We start from the raw sequence: 24958 nt of genomic DNA, 5'->3' as shown, positions 1-24958 counted from the left end.
TCAAAATGCTCCATGTAGAAGTTTGCTGTAACCAGGCTGAGGGGGCTGCCCATGGCCACTCCATCTGTCTGTTCATAGAATTCATTATCCCACTGGAAATAGCTGGTCATTAGGCAGTGTTGGAAGAGGGCCTTGATGTCTTCTGGAAATATCTGCACCAGAGCACAGAGTGCTGTCGTCTGAAGATGCCGGCCACAGAGACTGGCGAAACGTTAGGAAGAACAACCTTCAGAACACGGCCAAAGAGCCCGAAAACCCCACAACAACCAATGTAGTTTAATGCAGGAATTTTATTGAGGTGATTAGGATAAGGTTAACCTAGGAGTGAGGACAAGGAGCATGCTAGCTGTGCCCCCTTCATCATTGTGTGGAGAGTGGCAGTGTGAAGATTTTACTGTGAGTGCAACCATTCACAGAATCAGAAACCCCAATTTTTCTAAACCTCTGTCCTTCAGATGTTTGCAAATTCAACTGCCAAAAGCCCTATCCAGCAAGGCCAGTGATTCTGGGAGATGAAATTTAAAACAACTGAAGGGTCACAGATTCAGAACCACTCTGCATGTGGGACTAGCCTGTTCTCTCTCCTCATAAGTTCTAATTATCTATATTCTCAATGGCTGAGTAATGTTAGTGTGTTCATACACAGTTGCCCAGGCTTTATTCCTTCAGAATAATTTCTAAGCACACTAGAGACATGATATTGAAAATGAACCTTGTATTATAAAGGTATAATATATTATATATTATTATACCTACATTATAAAGAATATGTTCATGTATTTGGTTTAGGAATGCAACTTGTAACTCTGCCAAGCATGTCTCTCCAGTAACTTGGTGGCAGGGCCTTTCAATAACATGGCTTCTGACTCATCTTGCTTCTAGTGTGGCTCATCATCTTCTGCATTATTTAAAAGAAACTGACCTAGCTTTAGAGTGTTAGGATTATTGAATTTATTGGGGGCAGAAGTGATGCCCTAAAAATCAGCACTGCCTTTTAAAAATGTGCCTCTGAGAGGTGCATTAAAAATAAAAGTATTGTTGAAAAACTACAGATGGGGGAAATAGTTTACCTTACAGCTAGTTGATTTCGGTACAAAAAGAACGTATAAGATAACAAGGTAGTTGTAGCTCATTCAGTTTCATGCCAGTTTTTGCAATGAAATGAGTAAATAAATGAGTGCTTATGTTATGTGAAGCTATAAGACAACAGAAAAAAATGGAAGTGCATTTAAACTGCCACTCATTTTGTGTTTTACTAATATTAATTAACAAATAGATACCACAAAAGAGATATGAAAACCTATGTAGAACAAATGAGAATACCAATGTATTTTACAATAAAAGCTTTTGCAGAATATTGTAAAAGGAGATAAAATGTTATTTTAAGTAGTTTGTTTAATAAATTAGCAAGTAGAGAGAAACGAATGTGCCATTTGTTTTACAAGGCTTTGGCCTCAAAATTAATAGTACTTGTATTTTGAAAAGGGTATAAACTAATATATATTCTGTAATATCAATGGAAATAACATGCAGTTGTGTTGTTGTTGTTGTTGTTGTTGTTTTAGTTGTTAAGTCATGTCTGACTCTTTGGGACCCCATGGACCAGAGCATGCCAGGCCCTCCTGTCTTCCATTGCCTCCCGGAGTTTGGTCAAATTCATGTTGGTTGCTTCGGTGACACTGTCCAACCATCTCATCCTCTGTCGTCCCCTTCTCCCCTTGCCCTCACACTTTCCCAACATCAAGGTCTTTTCCAAGGAGTCTTCTCATGAGATGGCCAAAGTACTGGAGCCTCAGTTTCAGGATCTGTCCTTCCAGTGAGCACTCAGGGTTGATTTCTTTTAGAATAGATTGGTTTGCTCTCCTTGCAGTCCAGGGGACTCTCAAGGGTCTCTTCCAGCACCACAGTGTAAACTGAAGTTACGAGTTTGATCTCCCACTTATACCTCCTTGACAAGGGTTGCACTTGACCTATAGGGTGCCTTGGAACTCTGCAGTTCTGAGATGATGATGAACTAATGCCATGAAAATAAAGGGAGGTAGTGATGATCATACTATTGACCTGTTTGGATGTGTGAATTATGGCGGCGGGAGAGGATTCAGAATGTGTTGTGTACGCGCATGTGTGCTTGAATTTCAGATAATGTTAGAAAAAATCACACCAAGGGAAAACAGGGTTTGTTTGTTTGTTTGTTTATTTATTTATTTATTTATTTTATATCCCACCTATCTAGTCACTTAAGACCACTCTAGGCGGCTTACAACAAGCGTGATACAATATAATTAAAACAGTTTTTAAAAGGGGACAAACTTTGGGCAAGATGGAACAGACACTAGGAGAGAGGAAAAAAGAGGGAAAATCAGGAATTGGTTGAGGGGAAGGCCTGCCGAAACATCAGTGTTTTTAATTGTTTTTTAAAAATACCCAGCGAGGGAGCCGCGCGAATGTCAGGGGGAAGGTTATTCCAGAGGCGAGGAGCCACCGCCGAGAAGGCCCGATTTCTTGTCTTTTCTTTCCGGGCCTCCCTCGGCGTTAGGCTCCTCAGCCTCACCTCCTGACTCGCACAGGTGACATGGGTAGAACTTGGTGGAAGTAGGCGTTCCGCCAAGTATCGAGGCCCTAAGGGTTTTAAGAAGTGTGTGCATGCACACACCACATTGAGATTACCCCTCTCCATTCCAAGTGTTTTGTATCTTCCACAGAAGTTCAGATGGAAAGATCATAGATTGAAGGGACACAGCTTGCCAGTAGGGAAGTGTGTGTGTGCGTATGTGCGTGCACGTATGTGCATGCACATGTAAATTTCAAAGATTGTCAGAAAAACGGCCTATTAAGGGAAAACAGTAAGGACTTTGAAATACATGTGCACACACTCATGTTCACATACCGCATTGAGATTTCTCCACCACCACTCTACTACCTATTCTCTGGCTGAGTGCCTTCAATCTCTCTACGATCTTTCTGTCTGAACTACTACCAAAGAGCACTAGCAATTGGGGGGGGGGAGAGAGAATCCGAATGTGGTGTGTGTGTTTGTGTGATTTGAAATCATGCCACAACTGCTTACATAACTGAGAACACCACCTACAGACACGCCCTGTCTTTACAAAAATGCCCACAGGGGAAAAAAGCCCCATTGAATCCTTCTGGCTTGAAAAAGTAGAAGCCCCCTAGAGACAGAGGAAAAAAACATCATTTTTGAGCCAAAGAGGCTGGAAAGAGTTGAATCAACCTTTGTGCCATGAGGACAGTGAAAAAAAACGCTTCAAATTAATTCATTTTATAAGTCCCACAGTTTGTGACCTTGTAGTCGCTACCTAACAAAGAAAATGAAAGTTTCTAAGTCTCTTCTTTCTTTGTCCATGTCAGAACACCTCAGTACAGTTAATACTGTACAAGAAAAAAAATGGTGGGAGACAGCAAAAAAGGCCAGTGTGCCTTCACAAAAAGCCCAGAGACAACCTGAAAACAAAACAAAAAAAGGACACATATAGGAAATGGAAGAAATGCCAGGCTACAAAGGAAGACTATGGACAAGTAGCAAGGAATTGCAGGGATGGCATTAGGAGGGCAAAAGCTGAGAATGAGCTGAAGCTATCTAAAGACACTAAAAGCAACAAAAAAGCTTTATTCAAGTGTGTGTGTCAGAAAAGATAAGAGAAACAGTGGCTACCCAATGAAGATGGAAAAATGATAACAGAAGACAAAGAAAAGGCAGAAGTGCTCAATTTCTAGTTTAGCTCGAGTCTTTCCCTAACGGACAGACCATGACTCTCCAGACAAATGTGAAGTGCATGTGGAGGGGACAAGATTGCAACTGGAGATTGGTAAACAAACAGTCAAGGAATATCTTTTTGCCTTGAATGAGTTCAAATTCCAGGGCCTGATGAACTGCATCCAAGAATATTGAAGGAACTGGCTGAAGAACGCTCAGAACCACTGCCCATTATTTTCTTGAGATCACAGGAAATCTGTGAGGTACCTGGTGATTGGAGGAAGGCTAATGTTCTCCGTATTTATTTTTAAAGGGCAAAAAAGAGGAACCTGGGAACTACAGACCATTCAGCTTGACGTCAATCGCAGGGAAAATTTGGGAGCAGTTGATAAATTGATCACTACAAGTACTTTGAAAACATTTCAGTAATAACTAGAAACCAACAAGAACAAATCCTGCAAAACTAATCTGATTCCATTTTTTGTTCCAGCAACCTCCCTGATAGACATAGAATGATGTGGCCGTCATGTATCTTGACTTCAGCAAAGCGTTTGACAAGTGCCCCATTATATTTTGATTAGCAAGTTAACGAGGTGTGCACTGGATATAACAACTGTCAGGTGGATACAAGTTGGCTACAGAATTGTGCTCAGAGGGTGATGATTACTGACTGCTTCTCAAAATGGTAGGAGGTAACGAGGGGTACCTTAGGGCTCAGTACTGGGCCCAGTGCTCTCCAATTTTTTATTAATGACTTGGATCAGAGGATACAGTGAATGCTAATCAAATTTACTGATGGCACAGAATTGGGTGGAATAGCTAACACCCTGAAAGACAAACAAAATTCAAAATGATTTCTGTAGGCTTGACCACTGGGGCGAAAACAACAGAATGAAATTCAACAAGAGAGGTGCAAAGTACTGCACTTAGGAAGAAAAAACCAAACACATGGTTACAAGGTGGGGGATATCTGTCTCAGCAATACTACGAGTGAGAAGGATCTTGGAGTTGTTGTAGATCACAAGCCTGATGCGAGCCAACAATGTAACATGGCTCCAATTTTTTTAATTATTATTTTAGGCTGCATTAACAGAAGTATAGTCTCCACATCCCGTTACTAGATCACCTCTATTCGGCACTGGTTGGTCCTCATCTTGAGTGCTGTGTCCAGTTCTGGACACCGCACTTCAGGAAGGATACTGACAAATTGGAACAATTTCAGAGCCGAGAACAAGGATGATCAGGCATCTGGAAACCAAGTCTTATGAAGAAAGACTGAAGGAACTGGACATGTTTAGCCTTGAGAAAAGAAGACTGAGGGGAGATATGATAGCACTTTTGAAAAGTGATCATACAGAAGACAGGCAGGATCTGTTCTCAGTCATCCCAGAGTGCAGGACATGCAACAGTGGGCTCAAGTTACCAGAAGCTAGATTTTGGTTGGATATACGTCCTAATTTTTAGAGCAGTAAGATAGTGCTCTCAATTACTTCGAGAGGTGGTGAGTACTCCACCACTGAAGGTATTCAACAGAAATTTGGACAAACACCTGACAGATACCTTTGATTTGTATTTGTGCACTACTTAGGGAGTTGTATTCAATGACATTACAGGCCCCTTCTGACTTCATGGTTCTATGATTCTATGAAGAAATATATCAGTTAATTTTCATTCCAAAATGGGTGACATCAAGAGCATTTGAGGCACCTAACATCAAGTGTTCCATGGTACATATTGAGAAGCATTGTTATAAGTGTGAAGGAACCTGGTATTCTTTGTACCCACAAAGTGCTGTATTGGTGCCAACTAGTCCACTAGCTGTGGGCTAAACTGCAGAAGCCTGTGCTGCAGGGTCAGAAGACCAGCAGTCATAAGACTATAAGATCGAATCCATGTAATGGAGTGAGCTCCCATCGCTTTGTCCCAGCTCCTTGCCAACCTAGCAGTTCGAAAGCATTTAAATGCGAGTAGATAAATAGGTACCATCTCGGTGGGACGGTAAAATAGCGTTCCCTAGTCACGCTGGCCACGTGACAACGGAAACTGTCTTCGGACAAGCACTGGCTCTACGGCTTGAAAACGGGATGAGCACCGCCCCCTAGAGTCAGACACGACTGGACTCAAAATGTCAAGGGGAACCTTTACCTTTACCTCTATATTCTTCGGTACTCTTTGGTTTTGCTGGGTTCATTCCATAGCCTATAAAGTGATTTCTAAGTAACCTAGTTCTCCGGAGACTAGTTAGCAGGAGACTAGTCCTAGTAAAATAAAATGTAGACATGTACTGTATCTTGAGAATGTAAGGAGGGGTGGAAGGCACATTAGTTAAGATATGCTTACTTGGCATCTCCATACAAGACTGTGGCAGTTATGGAAGTATTGTTTCTGATATATCAGCAACATGTACAATGGGGTCTCTACTTAAGAACGTCCCTACTTAAGAACAATCCAACTTAAGAACAGCTCCATTGCTGAATTTTGCTTCTACTTGAGAACAGAAATCCAAGATAAGAACAGGAAAAAAAAAACCTTTCCTGCTCTTTTTTTAACCTTAGGTCATCTTAAGTTAAAAAAAATTCTCCCCCTAGTGGTAGAGTATGTATTAACCAGCTTTGCATTAGTTCCTATGGGAACTAATGCTTCAATGTACGAACGCACCTCTACATAACAAAAAAACAGCCAGAACGGATTAATTGGTTTTCAGTCCATTCCTATGGGAAATTTTGCTTCAACTTAAGAACGTTTCAACTTAAGAACACCATTCCAAAACGGATTAAGTTCTGAAGTAGAGGTTCCACTGTAGTTTCTATGGACGGAAAAGAGCAGATATGGATTAAATGGTTTTCAATGCATTCCTATGGGAAATGCAGATTCAACATAATAACTTTTCAACTTGAGAACCACCTTCCAATACGGATTAAGTTCTTAAGTAGAGACCCCACTGTATTCTCTTTGAAGTTACATACACATGCCTGATAGTACTTAATTTTTCATAGTAGTATAGACATATATATTTGCATAAATGGGGTTAGGAAACTGGGCGTCTAGGTACCCTGTTCCCCCAAAATAAGACCTAACCTGAAAATATTCCTTGGTATGTTTTTTCAGGATGCTCGTAATATAAGCCCTACCCCCCAAATAAGCCCCAGTTAAGTGAAACACCACCCTCCACCATTGTGCAGCAACCAGAAGAAGACGACATGATTGTATTTTAATAAATCTAGATTGCTGTATATGAAAAAAATAAAACATGGAAATAACCCTAATGTGTTTTTTGGAGCGAAAATTAATATAGTCGGCTCAAGGTTGACTCAGCCTTCCATCCTTCCGAGGTCGGTAAAATGAGTACTCAGCTTGCTGGGGGGGGCAATGTGTAGCCTGTATAATTAAAATTGCAAAATTAAAATTGTAAACCGCCCGGAGAGTGCTTGTAGCGCTATGGGGCGGTATATAAGTCCAATAAATAAATAAATAAGACCGTATCTTATTTTCAGAGATGTTTTAAAAAACATTAAACTGAGAAGAAAACGTTTCTAAAATATTGGGCTTGAGTTTCTCATGATTTATAACTGTTGGTTGGAATTTGACCTCAGTATATAGAAAACCAAAAGTTTCCCATCCCTTCCTTTAATAATTGTTTGATGTCAAAGGTTCTCTTTAAGGTGTGCGACTGCGTGAGCGACTCTGCCCCCTTCCATGCAGCTTTCCTTCTCACAGGGATACTTTCTGGTCCCTTTTGTTCTGGTCTCAACAGAACTGGGGAGCAGGCGGGTGGAGTCACACATGCAGGAGATGGAGCCCTGCCCAGTGGGGCTCAAAATTAGAGGGAACACTGATTTTGATTTATGTCAATCCTTTCCAGGATTTTCTAGGTATAGTGTCTGTAGGTTGCTCAAGGCTACACAGGCTGGCTCTTTTCCTGAGATGCACAGTGAGGATTCGCAGTCAGATACCTAATTTAACTGAGCTACTTAATGCAGACTGAGCTACTTAATGCAAATGCTGCTGGCCTCATTAGCCAAATTAATCTCTATCAATTATGAAATACTAGAGAAAACAGCAACAACAGAGAAATGCATCTTTGCATCTTTAAAGGCCTGGAATGTTATCCAGCTGTTTCTTGTAGAAAAGGAGTGTTTCACTCGGTTCAGACTTTGGCTCATCCTGTAAGACAGTTTGTGAGTGCTTAGTATTTGTTTCCTGTTCCTTGTCCCTTATATGTGATATAAAGTCATTATTAAATGTTTGGAAGGGTTCTGCCGCTTTCACAGGGAAATGTTTTCCATACATTTCTCTCTTGCTGCAGCACCGCACCATACCATCCCTACCCTGCGTCCAAGTGCTTCTGTGATTTCTCCATATTTGCCATTTTAGTATGAATGGGTATAGAATAATGATGTGATTGTAGTTTTGTATTTATGCCAATTCTTCTGCATTAGCATGTCCTTACTTATTGAGTTTGTGACTTTGAAAATTGTGGTGCTTCTTGGATCTTCTTTTAGAGGAAACCTCTTAGACCAGGAGTCCCAACCCCGGTCTGTGAGCTTGCTGGAACTGGCCGCAGAGACGGATCTCTGCCCTCCCCCCGCATGGATGGTGGGCGTGTTGTGCTCGTGCAGGGGTGGGGCATGTCATGCTTGTGGGGGATGTGTTGCACTTGCACAGGAGCATATCACTTGCATGCATGTGCCCAAGTGCAGGAGTGCCCCTGCCTCCCTGCGCACGGAACCTCCCCCCCAGTCTGCGATTCCAAAAAAGTTGTGGACTGCTGTCTTAGAGTGACATCTTCTTAGACTCACAAAAGCAATCTCTCTCATAACATTGAAAGAAATGTTAGAGTTGTAGAACATTGTCAGCTAACGTCCATCAGCTTGATTGTTTGATTGCTGACCCTTTTATAGCAATTTTCACCTAAGAAGAAAGCTTTGTGCCAGTTTAGAGACAGTTGTTTAGTCTGAACACAGTTATTATTAGGAAATGTCAAGGAAGGAAATAGTCCCATTTGGCTATGCAAAAACCCACTATTCCTTGCCTTTCTATGAAAAAGGACTTCTGGCAAGCAATGGGCTGCACCATACATGGACTGAGAGGAACATATTTGTTAGAAGTCTTGCAAACCAGATCAGGAGGCTGTCATACTAATATCTGCTGGTGGGGGGGGGGGAAGTATTCCAGATGACAGGAAAACAAATACTGGGGACAAGAGTGTAAGTGATGCATGAAAACTGAGATGGTGATATGTGGACATGCCAGTGGAGGGGAAAGAATAACAATGAAATAACAGGAAGGAAAGACCTATAATTTCTGATGTCTGTACACCAGTGCATGGAGAATGAACAAAATGAGCTTGAAATCTTGGCATGTCAAGGGAAATAAGATTAATAAGCATGAGAAAAACTTGATGGACTCATTATTAGAATATAGTGGTTCTAGTGTACAACTTACTCAAAAGGAATAGATGAAACAGGAAGTGGAAGTAGTAGCAGCATTTTATGTAAAGGTTGTGTACATTTATGAGGAAATAGATAAGTTGAAGTGCTGGTGAAAAACATTTGAGAGAATGAAATCAAAGGAGAGAGAAACAAGAGTGACATCACTGTTGGGTTCTGTTACAGGACTCCAAACTGAACTGAAGATCTAGATGATGCACTTCTAGATTAAATTACTGAATATTCAGAGAAGAGGGTCATAGTAATAATTGGAGATTTCAGCTGCCCTGATAGCTGTTTGAAATCCCACGCTGCTTAGACTTTAAGGTCCAACAAATCCCTCATCAGTCTTGCTGAGAACTTGGTCTTCCAGAATGTAAAACAACCAACAAGAGGATCAGCTATCTTGGATCTAGTTACAGGGAAGAACTAGTCATTGAGGAGAAAATGGGACAACCTTGGGTTTTGAAAGGGAAGCTGAAAATAATATAATGAGCATTCTGGACATTAGAAAAGCTGATTTTAGTAAGCTTAAGGAAATATTGAGTTATATCCCACTCAGAGAAGGAATTGCATGATAGATGGAAATTGCTTAAGCACAAGATAGTAGAGATATAATCACAAACCACTTCTGTGATGAAAAAAGGGGGAGACACCTAAAGAAACCAGGATGCCTACTTCAGGAGCTTTTAGAAGAGCTAAAAGGGGCAGGTGTACACATCACCAAGGAGTGCAGGCAAATAGCTAATGACGCTGGTCTACATCCAAAATGCTTCTGAAATAAATGTAAAAAAATAAATATAAATGTAAAAATATAAATAAATAAAAGCATGTACCTATGTGGAAAATTTACAAGGTTAAGTGAAGCTAAGATAAAGGAAGATGTCTTTGTTGGTCTTCAGATCTGTGAACATCTTTGAGATGATGCATTTGACCATTCACTGTGTGGCAAGGAAAAACAGCATGGAAAGCCTTCCAGTTAGTAGCAGTAATTTTTCTCAGAAACAACAAAGCAGACAACTACAGGTTATTGGTGGAAAATCTCTTCAAGACATACAGAAGCCTTGGTTGCAGCATGTCACTGCAAATTCATTTTTTGCACTCTCGTCTAGATTTTCTTCCATTGAACTGCAGAGCAATGAGTGACAGGCACAGTGAGTGATTTCACAAGGATATTGCAATAATGGAGAAATGCTGTTAGGACAAATATAGCCCATCAGTGCTTGCAGACTATTGCTGGACAGTGACAAGAGATGCTCCTTTCAGTGAATACAAGAGACAAGTCGAGAAGCACTGAGTAGACCTTGAATAGGACTAAGCTATGTACATAATTCAACCCTGAGTGCTCACTGAAAGGACAGATCCTGAAGCTGAGGTTCCAGTACTTTGGCCATCTCATGAGAAGAGAAGACTCCTTGGAAAAGATCTTGATGTTAGGAAAGTGTGACGGCAAGGGGAGAAGGGGACAACAGAGGATGAGATGGCTGGACAGTGTCTGCGAAGCAACCAATATGAAATTGACACAACTCCGGGAGGCAGTGGAAGATAGGAGGACCTGGTGTGCTCTGGTCCATGGGGCCACGAAGAGTCGGACACGACTAAATGACGACGATGTACATAATAGTTGTTTGCCTTTTGTTTTATATATATTTTTATTTATATAGCCCTTTTGCTAATTTTTAAAGTGTTACATAAACAGGACAGGTGAAATATTATCTTGTAAAGCAACCATAAACACATGAAAAGACCTAAGTTTACAGTTGGTTAAAACTCTATTATCTACACAATACTGTATACATAACTGTAAAATGTAAAAACCGAAATACTAGCCAATTAGTTGTTTTAATTGTCATATTTGAATTTAGCACATCAAAATACATAATAAACAACACATTTTATCTCTGAAGCAGATGAGTTATAAAAAATTGAAGACCCTAATTATAGAGAGAAAGTTAGGAAGGTAAAAAAATGAGCTCAGATTTGTAATAGAGGTTAAAAACAGCAAAAAGGGCTTTTTCATCTGTGCCTGAAGTATGAAGAAGAAGAAATAGGAGGTCCACTGTGAGGAGGGGGTGCAGCAGTACACAAGGTAGAGATAGAAGTAAGGCAGAATTGCTGAACACCTGCTTTGCCTCTGTCATCTTTTAAAAGAAAAATAATGCTAGACTCTGGTATAGCGGGAATAAGGGAGCCAAGTGAGGGATGCTGCTCAGAATAGGCAAAGAGAGAGAGTACAAAATATTTACTTAGCTTTACTTTAAATGAATTCAAGTATCATGGGCAAGACAAACTGCACCCCAAGTTATAAAAGGAACTTGCCAATAAAATCTTAGAGCCTTTACCTTTAATCTTTGAGAATTCATGGAAAACATGCTGTTACTGTGTTTCAGAATTGGTTAGCAAAATATTTTGTTTTTCTCCTTTGGAAATTCTCTTGACTCTGCTTCTTTGTCCTTGCACCTATCCCCAAGTATATTTCCTTAAAGAAAGCAGTGGTCAGATTGGACTGCACTGGATATAATTCCATATTGTGCTATAATAAGAGCCCCCTTCCTCCTGGGAGTGTGCTTGGGCCTCACAGTGGGCAGGTTAAATGTATGTATATCTAATTGCTCTCCTGCATGTGAGCAGGTCAGTGCAGATGTTTATGTAGAATTATGATAAATGGCCCAGGGACGTGGTGGCGCTGTGGGCTAAACCGCAGAAGCCTGTGCTGCAGGGTCAGAAGACCAGCAGTTGTAAGTTCGAATCCACGCGACGGAATGAGCACCCGTCGCCTGTCCCAGCTCCCGCCAACCTAGCGGTTCGAAAGCATGCAAATGCGAGTAGATAAATAGGGACCACCTCGGTGGGAAGGTTAACAGCGTTCCGTGTCTAAATCACACTGGCCATGTGATCACGGAAAGATTGTCTTCGGACAAACGCTGGCTCTATGGCTTGAAGAGCGGGATGAGCGCCGCCCCCTAGAGTCGGACACGACTGGACAAAAATTGTCAAGGGGAACCTTTACCTTTACCTTATGATAAATGGCAACATACAGTATATCACAGAAGTGAGTACACCCCCTCACATTTCATAAATATTTTAGTATATCATGTGAAGAAATGGCACTTGGCCACAACGTAAAGCAGTGAGTATACAGCTTGTATAACAGTGTAAATGTGCTGTCCCCTCAAAATAATGCAACACACAGCCATTAATGTCTAAACCGCTGGGAACAAAAGTGAGTACTCCCCTAAATGACAATGTCCAAATTGGCCACAAAGTGTCAATATTTTGTGTGGCCACCATTATTTTCCAGCACTGCCTTAACCCTCTTGGGCATAGAGTTCACCAGTTTGCCACTGGAGTCCTCTTCCACTCCTCCATGACAACATCACAGAGCTGGTGGATGTTAGAGAACTTGTGTACCTCCACTTTCCATTTAAGGATGCCCCACAGATGCTCAGTAGGATTTAGGTCTGACATGCTTGGCCAGTCCATCACCTTTACCTCCAGCTTCTTCAGCAAGGCAGTGGTCGTTTTGGAGGTGTGTTTGGGGTCGTTATGTTGGAATACTGCCCTGCAGCCCAGTCTCTGAAGGGAGGGGATCATACTCTGCTTCAGTATATCACAGTACATGTTGGCATTCATGGTTCCATCAATGAACTGTAGCTCCCCAGTGCCAGCAGTGCTCATGCAGCCCTAGACCAGTGGTTCTTAACCTTTTTGAAAGAAACACCCCCTTGAGCCATTGAGGAAGTTATCATTGCCCCCCTCCCTGCAGCGATATCTCATTCATTCATTCATTCATTCATTCATTCATTCATTCATTCATTCATTCAAGACACTTAAATCCAATGACCCCTGAAAATAAAATTCAATTGCAAGAAAATGAAATGCCCGAAAAAACATGCACTCCAGTTCGATATTATATTTTGGTTTCTCGGTTTTATGGTTACATTTAATGATTTAGTTACAAGTGAATTTTAAGATGCAAAAATAAATATAAAAAGAGCATAAAAACAAACCACAATGCAGGAACTAAAAATTTCAAGACAAAAACTTTGAAATTACATTAAGATTCGAGAAAAATATATATTCATGCACACCATAAAAAGGGTTAAAAAGACACAGAAAATTTTTACAGAAGGAAAGCAACAAAAATCAGAGTGACAACACACACACACACACACACACACACACACACACACACACACACACACACACACACACACACACACACACACACACACACACACACACACACACAAAGTTTACATGAAGAACACAACAACAAAAATTGAAACCATAAAACCGAGAAACCAAAATATAATATCGAACTGGAGTGTATGTTAAAAAAGTACAATACAAAGAGACACACAAAATGTTTTACAGAGCACAACTAGAATACAAAATCGAAGCAAACATCGTCACACTGTATAAGAACAAAGGAGACAGGGACAACTACAATAACTACCGTGGCATCTCTCTTCTCAGCGTTGTAGAGAAGCTGCTTGCCCTTGTTGTGCTGAAAGAGACTCCAGGTCCTTGCAGACAGAGTCTATCCAGAATCACAGTGTGGATTTCGAGCTAATAGATCCACCACTGACATGGTATTCTCCCTCAGACAGTTGCAAGAGAAATGTAGGGAATGACGACAGCCACTCTTTGTGGCCTTCATAGATCTCACAAAGGCCTTTGATTTGGTTAGCAGGGATGGCCTTTTAAAAATACTTAAGATTGGATGTTCACCTTGACTCCTTAACATCATCAGGTCCTTTCGTGAAGGGCATCGTAGTTTGGTTCAGATGGTGTCATGCATCGTAGTTTTTGATGGCTCAACATCAGATCCCTTTAACATCAGATTCCAAAAGATCTCCTGTATGAAGAATTCAGTGAAATCACCCCAGAGGGAGATCACAGCTGCGATACAAGGATATCTGTAAGCGGGATCTGAAAGCCTTAGGAATGGACCTCAACGGATGGGAAACCTTAACATTTGAGCAGTCAGCCTGGAGGCAGGCGGTGTGTCATGGCCTCTCCCATTTTGAAGAGACCCTTGTCCAGCAGGCCGAGGCAAAGAGGCAGTCTCGAAACCAGCAAAATCAGTGAACTGGACAGGGTACAGATTGTATTTGTCTTCAGTGTGGAAGGGATTGTTACTCTCAAATTGGCCTTCTCAGCCACACGATATGCTGTTCCAAGTCCTCCATACAGAACACATTACCATAGTCTCTTGAGACTGAAGGATGCCTAATCAATCAATCACCCATAGGCAAAACACAAAACAAGACATGGAAATGAAAAAAGCATGTTGAGGTTTTTATCCAATAGAAGTCACTCCACTGATAGAAGGCACTGTCCTCTTTCAGAAGAGGGAAGGAGACCATTTTCAGTGATGCCCCTCCCTCTTGCAGACCACTTCAGATCTGCTGTGAAGTGTGAGTTGAGTGTGGTGGTAATGGAGAATGAGGACAGCACAGGAGAAAGAAAATTGGGGTAGGGAAGCAGCCTAATTTCTCCTTCCACCAGCATCCTTACTGGACACAACCCTGTGTATTCCAAAGCTCGTATAATGCAGCTTGATGAAAACTTCACTTTATCTTCCACAGACTACCTCTGATACTTAAATGTGCCTAAAGGGTGGCAATTAAAAACAATATGTCTCCATGGCTTCTGGCCACATCCTGATGAAAACATAACCAGGACTATGTATTAATGGCCCATTCTAGTTTCACCAGAACACTTAGTCTTCATACTGACCAATACTATGTCAGCTGGCATATTATTGCCATTGCTGGCAATAATATGCCAGCAGTTGGTTTTGTCACTTCAGCTACAAGTCCTAACAGAATCTTAAGAATCAGAGAATCTTAGAATAATAGAGTATTTGTTTGAAAGGAAAGGAATATTGATTTTGCTGCTGTCTGAACTCTAAATTCAAGATAGCAACCCACTTGCGTCTCAAAATAATTTTTTTGAAAAGGCAGAGCAAAGTTAGAGATAAATTCTGTAGATAGTAGACTTTTTATTAAGGAAATAGAGAAGCTACCGTGTTTTTCGCTCCATAAGACGCACCAAATTTTAGAAGAAAACAGGAAAAATTAATCTGTTTTCTTCTCCTAAAAATCTGGTGAGCCTTATGGAGAGGTCCGTCATATGGAACACACCCTAGCCCCCCTGGCCCCGTGGGGGGTGGGGGGAGCCTCCAAAGGGTCGTAGGGTGTGTTTCAGGACCCTTTGGAGGCTCACCCTGCCCCCCCATGGGGCCAGAGGGGGCAAAATTGCCACTTTCAGGGACTCTTCTGAAGCTTCCCAAGCCTCCAAAGAGGCCCAGAAGGTGGCGATTTCACCCCCTCTGGGCCCATGGTGGAGTGGGGGGAGCCTCCCCATGGTCCTGGAAGGCAGACCCAGAGCCTTGGGAGGCTCCCTCCACCCTGGGGGCCAGAGGGAGCGAAATCGCCACCTTCAGGGACTCTTCTGAAGCTTCCCAAGCCTCAAAAGGGTCCTGGAAGCTGGTGATTTTGCGTTGGGGGACGCCTCAGGCAGACATTTTCACCTCTCAGACCAACAACAAAAAAAATTCAACCTCTGTTCAGGGGCAGGCATTGGTCATCACTCGATGGGCAATGCCTTCATGACCTCTTGGAACAAGGGGCTCCTGTACGTGTTCCCACCAATTCCACTAGTACAGAAGGTAGTCATCAAAGCTCATCAAGAGGGGGCAAACATCATATTTTATTTATTTATTTATTTAATTTATATCCCGCCTATCTAGTCCGATGGACTACTCTAGGCGGCCAACAACAAAGATAAAATACAATAAAATAAAACAACAGATTACAGAAGAATTAGAATAAAGAAACAATAAAGGGGAAAAAAATCAAAAATAATCTGGTGAGAAGGCCTGCCGAAACATCCAGGTCTTTAATAGATTCTTAAAAGTGCCCAGCGAGGGAGCTCCGCGAATACCAGGAGGTAAGTTGTTCCACAAGCGAGGAGCCACTGCCGAGAAGGCCCTATTTCTTGTTTTCTCTTTTCGGGCCTCCCTCGGCGTTAAGCTCCTCAGCCTCACCTCCTGGCTCGCCCGTGTGATCCGGGTAGAACTTGGTGGGAATAGGCCCCATGGTGGCCTCACCAAACGCGGTTCTCCACCCTTCATCAGCACTCTGTGGACCATGTCTGACTCCCACCTCTGCCCCACCTGCTTTCCCAAGGGCAGGAAGTTCCATCCGGACTTAGAATCTGACGGCTTGGAGGATACTCCCACAATAGCTGATGTCTTGAGCCATGCACGCAAGCATCCCACAACTACCACATTCACTTACAAGTTGAAGGTGTTCTCTGCTTTTGACATTTCACATCATCTCCCTGCAAGACCTACCTCTCTAGACGCAGTCCTGCAATTTCTTCTTTTTTGCTGGGGCCTATCACACTCCACTCTTAAGGTATACATAGCTGCGATAGTGGCTCATCAGCCACCCTCTTCTAATGCTGCAAACCTCTTCCATCACCCCACAGTTTCTGAAGGGCCTGAAGAATCTACGTCCAGCCTACAAACTCCCTACACCTCAGTGGTTACTGCAGCTGGTACTTAACAAACTTATGGGCCCACCTTTCGAGCCTTTGGCCACAGCATCACTCAAACGGCTTGCATTAAAGACTGCATTTCTCCTCACCATCACTTCGGCATGGCGAGCCGGAGAGTTGGCTACTCTCCGGATTGACCCTCCCTTTCTCCAGCTTCACCCTGATAAGGTGACTCTGTTTCTAAATCTTTCCTTTATGCCTAAGGTTGCCACAGTGTTCCACCTGAACCAGCCTATAGTGTTACCAACCTTTTTTCCAACACCTACTTCAAACCTGGAGTGAGCCCTTCACTCCCTGGATGTTTAAAGGGCTCTCTTGTACTGTGTCTCCCACTCTGCATCTTTCCACTCCTCACACCGCCTCTTTGTCTCCTTCCAAGGCAAGTCAAACGGCCATCCAGTTACATCACAATCTATCTTCCATTGGATAATTGCCAGAATTTGTCTGGCGTACAAACTAGCCATTGCACTTTTACCGTGCACTGTCAGAACTCACTTCACAAGAGCCATTGCTTCCTCTACTGCCTTCCTTAGAAGAGTGGACTTGACAGATATTTGTAAGACTGCCACATGGGCCACACCATCCACCTTTGCAGCACATTATCACCGGATGTTCGAGCCAAAGTTGAAGCCGCTATAGGTTGTGCTGTCCTGGCATCTGTTCTCTCGTGACATCCCTCCACTGGTAAGTCAGTTTGCTAATCACCCATTAGTGTGCATTCACAGAGACCACGAAGAAGAAAAAGACTCTGGTTATTCAAGTGGTCATCTGTGAATTCAGACTTCCCACCCTTCCTCCCCGCTGTCTGTCACGTTTGCCTTTTTGGCATACTGCGCAGCGGCATACAGTTCAGTTGAACTGAGGCACTTGGTGCTGGGTTGGAGTTATAGCCAACATGGGAAAGTTCCTGGCACCATGTGCCTGAGCTCTAGAGGATTCCGAGGCTGCTCTGTGCAGGAGCAGATTAGCCCATTAGTGTGCATTCACAGATGACCACTCGAAGAACCAGAGTTACAGATAAGTAACTTTTTCTTCAGGTGGCCAGCTGTGGATTCATACATCTCACCTATTTTCCTCCATGTTCCTCCGGATATTTTATTTGTGGCAGACAGGAACTGAGGTGATTGAGTTGGGCAAACTCATGCACAATGTGGGGTATGGATGACGTTCCTCCCCAAGTTAGCTTAGCTGTAGAAGACATTGTGACAGGTTCTGTGGAAATGCAAAACTCACTTGTATGGATCCATAGATGACCACTCAAAGTACCAGAGTTACAAGTAAGCACCTTCTGTTCTAGTGAATTTGCCCTAGGATCAACTTCCTATTGATTTGGCTAATTTGCTTTTTTGTGCTAAACATTTTAAATGGAAGCTCTCCCACGTTCTTCATGCTTTGAATACATCTAAACTAGAAGAAATTACCTGTAGACTCCAGCCGTATGAATCTTGAATTTTCAGATTCATGGACACTAGTGAAAAAAATTGAGTTGTGTCTCTTGCATTCATTGGGTCATGATACTTAAAAGGGAAAAGAGCACTCAAACATTACTTTAAGACTCGCCTCTGAAGTAGTAGTTTGTTTGACAGGTCAGATATTTGTGCAGATGTAATGCAACATGCAGCCTTTTGGTAGAATAAAATGAATCATGGAGAAAGTAATTGGGATAGAAGAAAGAGTATGTTCTTTGCAAAGGTGCATGTTATCCCAAGACAATGTTTTTGTTTTTGTTTTAATCATTGTTCATACATCCTTTATTGGATTTTTTCCCCTCAAGATGTGGATTACATAGCTGATGGCCATAAGTATTTTCTTTCTTTCTGTTTGTTTTTTTTATTTTAAATTTTTATTTATTTTTCTTTCTACATACAAAGCACACGCACATAAAAAAAACAAAAACAGTACTAAAAAATAAAAAACAAGAACAAAACAAAACCCCACATATATAGGCCGGGGGGAAGCATTTCCATACAATATTATCCATTCTTAAAAGTCTGATTGCATCAACCTTATTGCTCTATAAAAATTTCAGGTATGATCCGTCCTGAAATTGTACTAATTCTAATAATTACAGTGGTGCCTCACTTAGCGACGTTAATCCGTTCCGGAAAAAACGTTGCTAAGTGATTTAATCGTTAAGCGATTTTTAAAAGCCCATAGAAATGTATTAAAACGCATTTAATGCGTTCCTATGGGCTTCAAAACTAACCTTAAGCGAAGATTCTCCATAGGGGCGGCCATTTTCGGTGCCTCTTAAGGGAGGCAAAACAGCGGGTGACCATTTTGAAACCGCCGATCAGCTGTTCAAGAAAGGTTCAGGGGAGGCGAGGAGAGAAGGGCCGCGCTCCCTACGCTGCCTAGTCTGGAGTGGGAGCCTGGCAGCGGCGGAGCAGCAGCAGCAGGAACAGGAGCAGCCACGACGCCCTGGAGCCCTCTCTGCTCCTTTAAGGCAAGGCAGGCGGGGGTCTTGCAAGAGGCACCCCTTGCGAGGAGGGGGGGAGGACAGACTCCGGGCTAGAAGGCGAAAGGGGGAAGCCGGTGGAGGAGAGAGTGGCCGGTGGTGGTGGTGGTGACTCCCAGTGGAGGCTGGGCTTCCACGGGATCCCTCGGCCGGGATGAGAGGCTCCCCCTTAGCTCCCCGCCGGGTGGATCCTCCCACCTCCTCCCGGACGTGCAAGGGTCGCTTTGCCATGATTGCAAAGCGATTTATCCCCATAGAGGCCATCGCTAACCGATCGCTCTGGTGATGGCCAAAACCCCATCGTTAAGCGATTTCATTGTTAAACGGAGTGATCGGTAAACGAGGCACCACTGTATTTCTCTCACATCCTTGGCTTCCAATTATTTTTCAAAATATCCATACTACCATCATGAAAAAGAAACGCATTTCAACAGCTAACAACAACAAACGAAAGACAAACAAAGCAATACCACAAAATAATTTATCTAACATTGGCTATTTAAATCATGTTATCTTTCATATATGCTTAGTGTCTTTATATAAATGCATTAAATGATCTCCTACACTGTATTGGCTTCAGTTTACAATTTATGCAAATATATATTCCATATCAGAAATCCACATGGTGTCAACATTTCAGAGAGTAAGTATATTATTCTGTATCTCACCTCCTAAATTTAAGCATGTTGCAATTCGTGGATGTTTGTTTCTTTAGATATGTGCCTTAAAATCATATGTGTGTGTGTGTGTGTGTGTGTGTGTGTGTGTGTGTGTGTGTGTATATGTATATGTATATGTATATGTATATGTATATGTATATGTATGTATGTATATCACTTGCTAATCCCCAGTGCTCTATTGAGACTCTATTTTCCATCTACACATACATGTATTTCATATCCAAATTTTACATTTTATCATAAATTCAAAAGTTATCCACATCTTATAACATTATTACCCTATCTTCATCATACGTATTTCAGACTACATAATTAGTAGTTCTTAATCGTCATTTATCCCCAAACATAATCAGAATCATTTTATTATTAAAATCATCAACTTTTCCTTTTTCCTAATTTTATGATTCCATCTATGGAACCCAGTTAAAGTATTTTCTCTCTGATTTAATGGATTTTTCTCAATCATCATAATTTGCCACTGAAACCAAGTGATGTTTAATTTGTAATCATCCCATCCCCCTTTCCGCTTCGCCTTTGGGCCTCTTTGATTACCATATACACCCATCAAATTAGGACACATCACTTTTTCACCCATCTGATCCTCTTTCCCACAATGCACATCAGTTTTCTTAACCTGCTTTTTAAATATTTCCTCCTCCTTTCTAAAAACAGATGACGTCTCTCTTTCTTGTGCTGCTGACGTGAGCAAATCTGCTCTCGCTTGCATTTCAGTACACTGTTCTGACAAAAGTTCCCAATTTTCTGTCTTTTCCTTCATCTTCGAAAGCGCAGTCTGGAGTTCCGAAAACTGCATATTAAGACAGTTCATAATGTTAAGTTGTATATTCTGGAAAGCATTTATAATTCCTTCGGTTACATCCATCTTTGTTGAAAAGTAGATAGGCAAAGATATGCACCTCATTTGAAGAAACGCAGCTTGCTTACTTCTTCCAACCGAAGAGCCATAAAGTACAGTACTTAAATCGTAAAAGTCAAAACCTGAGCAGAGCTGATAATTTATAGTGTCCCAGATTCCGACTTTAACCAAATAGTTTCGATTGTAGATTCTGCCATAATAAAACCTCCTTTAAGTTAATATCCACCTCTGGTAGCATCTCATCTCCTTAAAACCTCTTTTTTCCCCCTTATTATTATTATAAACGTTTATAAGAAGCTATTCCCATCGAGAACAGGGGATACGAGGTAAAAGTTTATATTTGTCTCTGCCTTTGTCAGTTTCTATTATGCAGGCGTGACGCAGTGATAAAATACCAATCCGTCTGGGTTTAAGCTTGTTAGCCACTTCTGATTACACTATCTTCTTTGAAATCAGCCTCTTAAGTTTATTTTTTGTATTTACAGAGTCAATGTTGAAACTCATTAATCTTTGTTGGTGCAGTCATTTATAAATCTTCCATGCTTCCCTCCGCGGAGCTTCACAGCTAGGATGACATTAAAAAAATGGTGCTGGCGAGGATCCTTTGTCTGGAGAAGGAAATGATCTGAGAGGTGGTTGCTTTCCACACACACCCAGAAATTTTCCGCCCTCCTGCGACGCAGGGTGGATTCCTCCTAACCCCCCTGCTCCCCAATTCTTTGGGGAGAGTCTGGATCCACGGCAGGCAGCAGAAATCTGGAGAGCCAGATTCCTTGCTGCCTTTTGCTGTTTGTAGCTCCGCCCCTCCAATGTTTTTTGATAAATATTTAATGAATAAGCTAGAACTTGGCAAGACACAGTTCTAGTTGTATGTTGTTCTCTGGTATGTATATGTGTTTGAATTGAATTTATTTATTACGGTTGAGTGACCAGCTCATAAAACATATTTATGTTTCAAATATACAAAATGCAGTTTAAAAATGTACAATCAGTTCATAAAACATTTTACAAGGGGGTGCTGATAAGTATAGAGCCTTTCCCAGAAAAAATTGAGCTAGGAAGCTATAAATCGCAGGGTGTATTGGCTAATTTGTCTGTATTCAATGGTGCAAAAATCAACCACCTTCTGGGATTCTTTTGAGGCTTGGGAAGCTTCAGAAGAGTCCCAGAATCTCACGGTTTCCCCCCTCTGACCCCTGGGGGAGCAGGGTGATTCTTTAAAGGGTCCTGGAACACACCCTAGGACCCTTTGGAGGCTTACCCTTCCCCCCCCCCCAGGCCAGAGGGGGCAAAATCGCCACCTTCTGGGACTCTTTTGAGGCTTGGGAAGTTTCAGACGAGTCCCAGAAGGCGATTTCACCCCCTCTGACCCCCGGGGCGGGCAGGGTTAGCCTCCAAAGGGTCCTAGGGTGTGTTCCATAAGATGGACCTCTCCATAAGGCTCACCAGTTTTTAGGAGAAGAAAACAGATTATTTTTTTCCTGTTTTCTTCTCCTAAAAATTTAGTGCGTCTTATGGAGAGGTGCATCTTATGGAGCGAAAAATACGGTAGTTGTGTACTGTCTGTAAAATATGGGGAGAATCAGATACAGCATTTTTAAAGCTATCCTTTGAACCATTGGGTCGTCTAGGGCAAACTGGTTTGGACAGGGTCTTTGGGTTATAGGGAGTCCTATATGTATATGCGTTCAAGTTGCTGTGGATTGTTTCAGTTAATTTCCTCTACCGTTTTTTAAAAGTCTCTAAACTGCAGAAGCCTGTGCTGCAGGGTCAGAAGACCAGCAGTGGTAAGATCAAATCCACGCGACGGAGTGAACTTCCATCGCTTTGTCCCAGCTCCTCACCAGCCTAGCAGTTTGAAAGCATGTAAATGCAAGTAGATAAATAGATACCACTTTGGTGGGAAGGTCAAACGGTGTTCCCTAGTCACGCTGGCCACGTGATAACGGAAAGTGTCTTCAGACAAGCTCTGGCTCTACTGCTTGAAAAACGGGATGAGCACCGCCCCGTAGAGTCAGACACAACTGGATTAAAATGTCAAGGGGAACCTTTACCTTTAGATAGAACAAAATTATTGATTTTACAAAGCTGAAGGGAATATCAAAATGCTTTGAGATTCTGCCACATGCATTTTAGAAGTAATGTAGCTTTAGGTAGAGACAAATCTCCTTGTATTCATTCCATTGTGTGTGTGTCTCTTCCCCCCCCCCCCAGCCTTATCATTATAGCCAGAAACAGACAAATGTTGCCATTTATTACTGGCCAATCTAGATTTTGTTATTACCAGAACTTATCTCAGCAAGTCCTACCCATGAACTCAGGCAGTACTTTAGGACATGGCATGTGGTGAGGAGAAAATATACTCCTCCATTTTTGAACTTGCACCTCAAAATATGGATTCTAGCCCAGTGTGCCCTCCCCCCAGTTAGGAATTAGAAAGTGGTTTCCTTTGTGGCAGCACTTGCCAGGCATACAGAGCATCTGCCGTTTGCATGAGTAAGCCAATAGTCTTTAGCCTGCTCACTGCAAAAACATATCTGGAGAGGAGGGAGTGTGTGGTGGCTTGTTAATGTTTTTCACTTACTGTATTTTTTGCTCCATAAGACGCACCTTTCCATAAGACGCACCAATTTTTTAGGAGATGAAAACAGGAAAATATAATCTGTTTTCTTCGCTCCATAAGACGCACAGACTTTCCACCCCCCTGTTTTGTGGGAAAAAAGTGCATCTTATGGTGCAAAAAATACAGTACTTGAAAATGGTGCAGATCCAAACAAACCTTTTGAATGAGAGGGTAGGAGTCACTCTATCTCTTCTGTAACTTCAGGGCTTGGAAGAAGCATCCTATTTTCAAGAAGCTGCATGGATGTAGCAAGGAGTGAGTGCAGTGGTGAAATCCTGATAACTTAAAGTTTTATAAATTGGGTAGTTTTCCTGACTTGGAGCTATTTCAAGCTGTGCGTTTTAGATCTGGCACAACAGCCAGATTCCTCTCTTGGATCAAACCAGATGAATGGAATTCAAAATACAAGTTAAAATACAAGCATATTATCACACTAGAAAGGTTGTAATAGTTACAGTGGCCATCTTTGGACTGCAGTGCAAGTTCAAGTAAATGTTTACTTCATTTACAAAGAAGTAAAACTTTCTGGGTGTTTTAAGTATTCTTAACTTGAATGATCTCTCCAGTTCTGCAAGAACAACAAAGCCTTTATTTGCCCTAAGATCTTTTCCTCTAGATTCATTATCTATTCTTCCCTGGTACCAGATATACCTGGAACGTCTTTATAGAATCTTCAAAAGCCACATGTGCCATTTACCCTTTGTGTAAGAATTTGGCCAGCCAGGGTGCAGTGGTCAATTTTTCACCTTGAAATCTCTGTGAAAAACACCATCCTCTGAAAATGCAACAAACCAGCCCCAGGAACAACAGAAGAAACTTGAAATATTCAGAGATCCACTTCTGCTTTTACACTAATTGTAAATAATTGTAAATGTGATAATCAGATTATGGAAGCATGGTACAGAGAAATGTGGAATACAGTAATTAATGATAAATTGACCAGTGATATGCAAAGTAGAAAATGTATGTTAAAAAATAATGATTTTAGAGAAATATGGAATCCATTTCTGGAACATGGTACATGGAACATGTACCCTGGGAAGAAGAATTAATGTATTTCTGGAGAGAAATGGGGTGACATGAAAAGTAAAGTTAAAGTATTGGAACCTAGTCCTGAAGGGGAGGGAGGGAGGGTGGTGGAAAAATATAATAAGTGATATTGTATAAAAAATAGTGAGTTTAAGGAGTGTATTGTAGTATATGTTTTAATTTTTATTGTCTTTGTGTTTTTGTGTTTGTTATAATATAAAAATGAGCAAACAGCATGAATAAAAGCACTAAGAGAAGCTGTTCTAAGAACTAAACAGCTTTCTTAAAGGGTCATGTTTCTGCGTTCCATCTAAACCAACCCTACAAATCACTGATGATAGAGCAATCCACAGAATGGTTCTAAATCTTCTGTTCGCTGGCCTAGTTTTGTGGACTCAGGGAGTTTGAATAATGGATAATGATCAGAACATTAAAGAAAAAAACATATACAAGATGGTGGCTGCTAAGAAACCCAGGTCTCAATCATTTTATGTTACCCTTCCCTGGCTCATCTTTATCACTCCTCTAAATTTAAACTGTATGAACCTTAAGACCAAACTCCCTTTTTATGTTAT

The 24958-nt window shown here is 41.7% G+C and overlaps 1 protein-coding gene and 1 long non-coding RNA gene across 3 annotated transcripts in view; one reads left to right on the top strand and one right to left on the bottom strand.

Annotated features, from left to right (window-relative positions):
• LOC144584551 (uncharacterized) overlaps positions 1–13392 on the bottom strand; it is a 131026-nt gene extending 117634 nt beyond the window's left edge. Inside the window, exon 1 of the long non-coding RNA XR_013538877.1 lies at positions 2226–13392. This is a non-coding gene — a long non-coding RNA (uncharacterized LOC144584551). The remainder of the gene's footprint in view (positions 1–2225) is intronic.
• Positions 1–24958, top strand: part of PIAS1 (protein inhibitor of activated STAT 1) — a 106085-nt gene that overhangs the window by 18277 nt on the left and 62850 nt on the right. The gene's annotated exons all lie outside the window — the stretch shown is intronic.

Source organism: Pogona vitticeps, chromosome 12, assembly GCF_051106095.1.
Source record: "Pogona vitticeps strain Pit_001003342236 chromosome 12, PviZW2.1, whole genome shotgun sequence".
Classification (NCBI taxonomy): Eukaryota; Metazoa; Chordata; class Lepidosauria; order Squamata; family Agamidae; genus Pogona; species Pogona vitticeps.
This window is presented reverse-complemented; position numbering and strand designations above follow the sequence as displayed.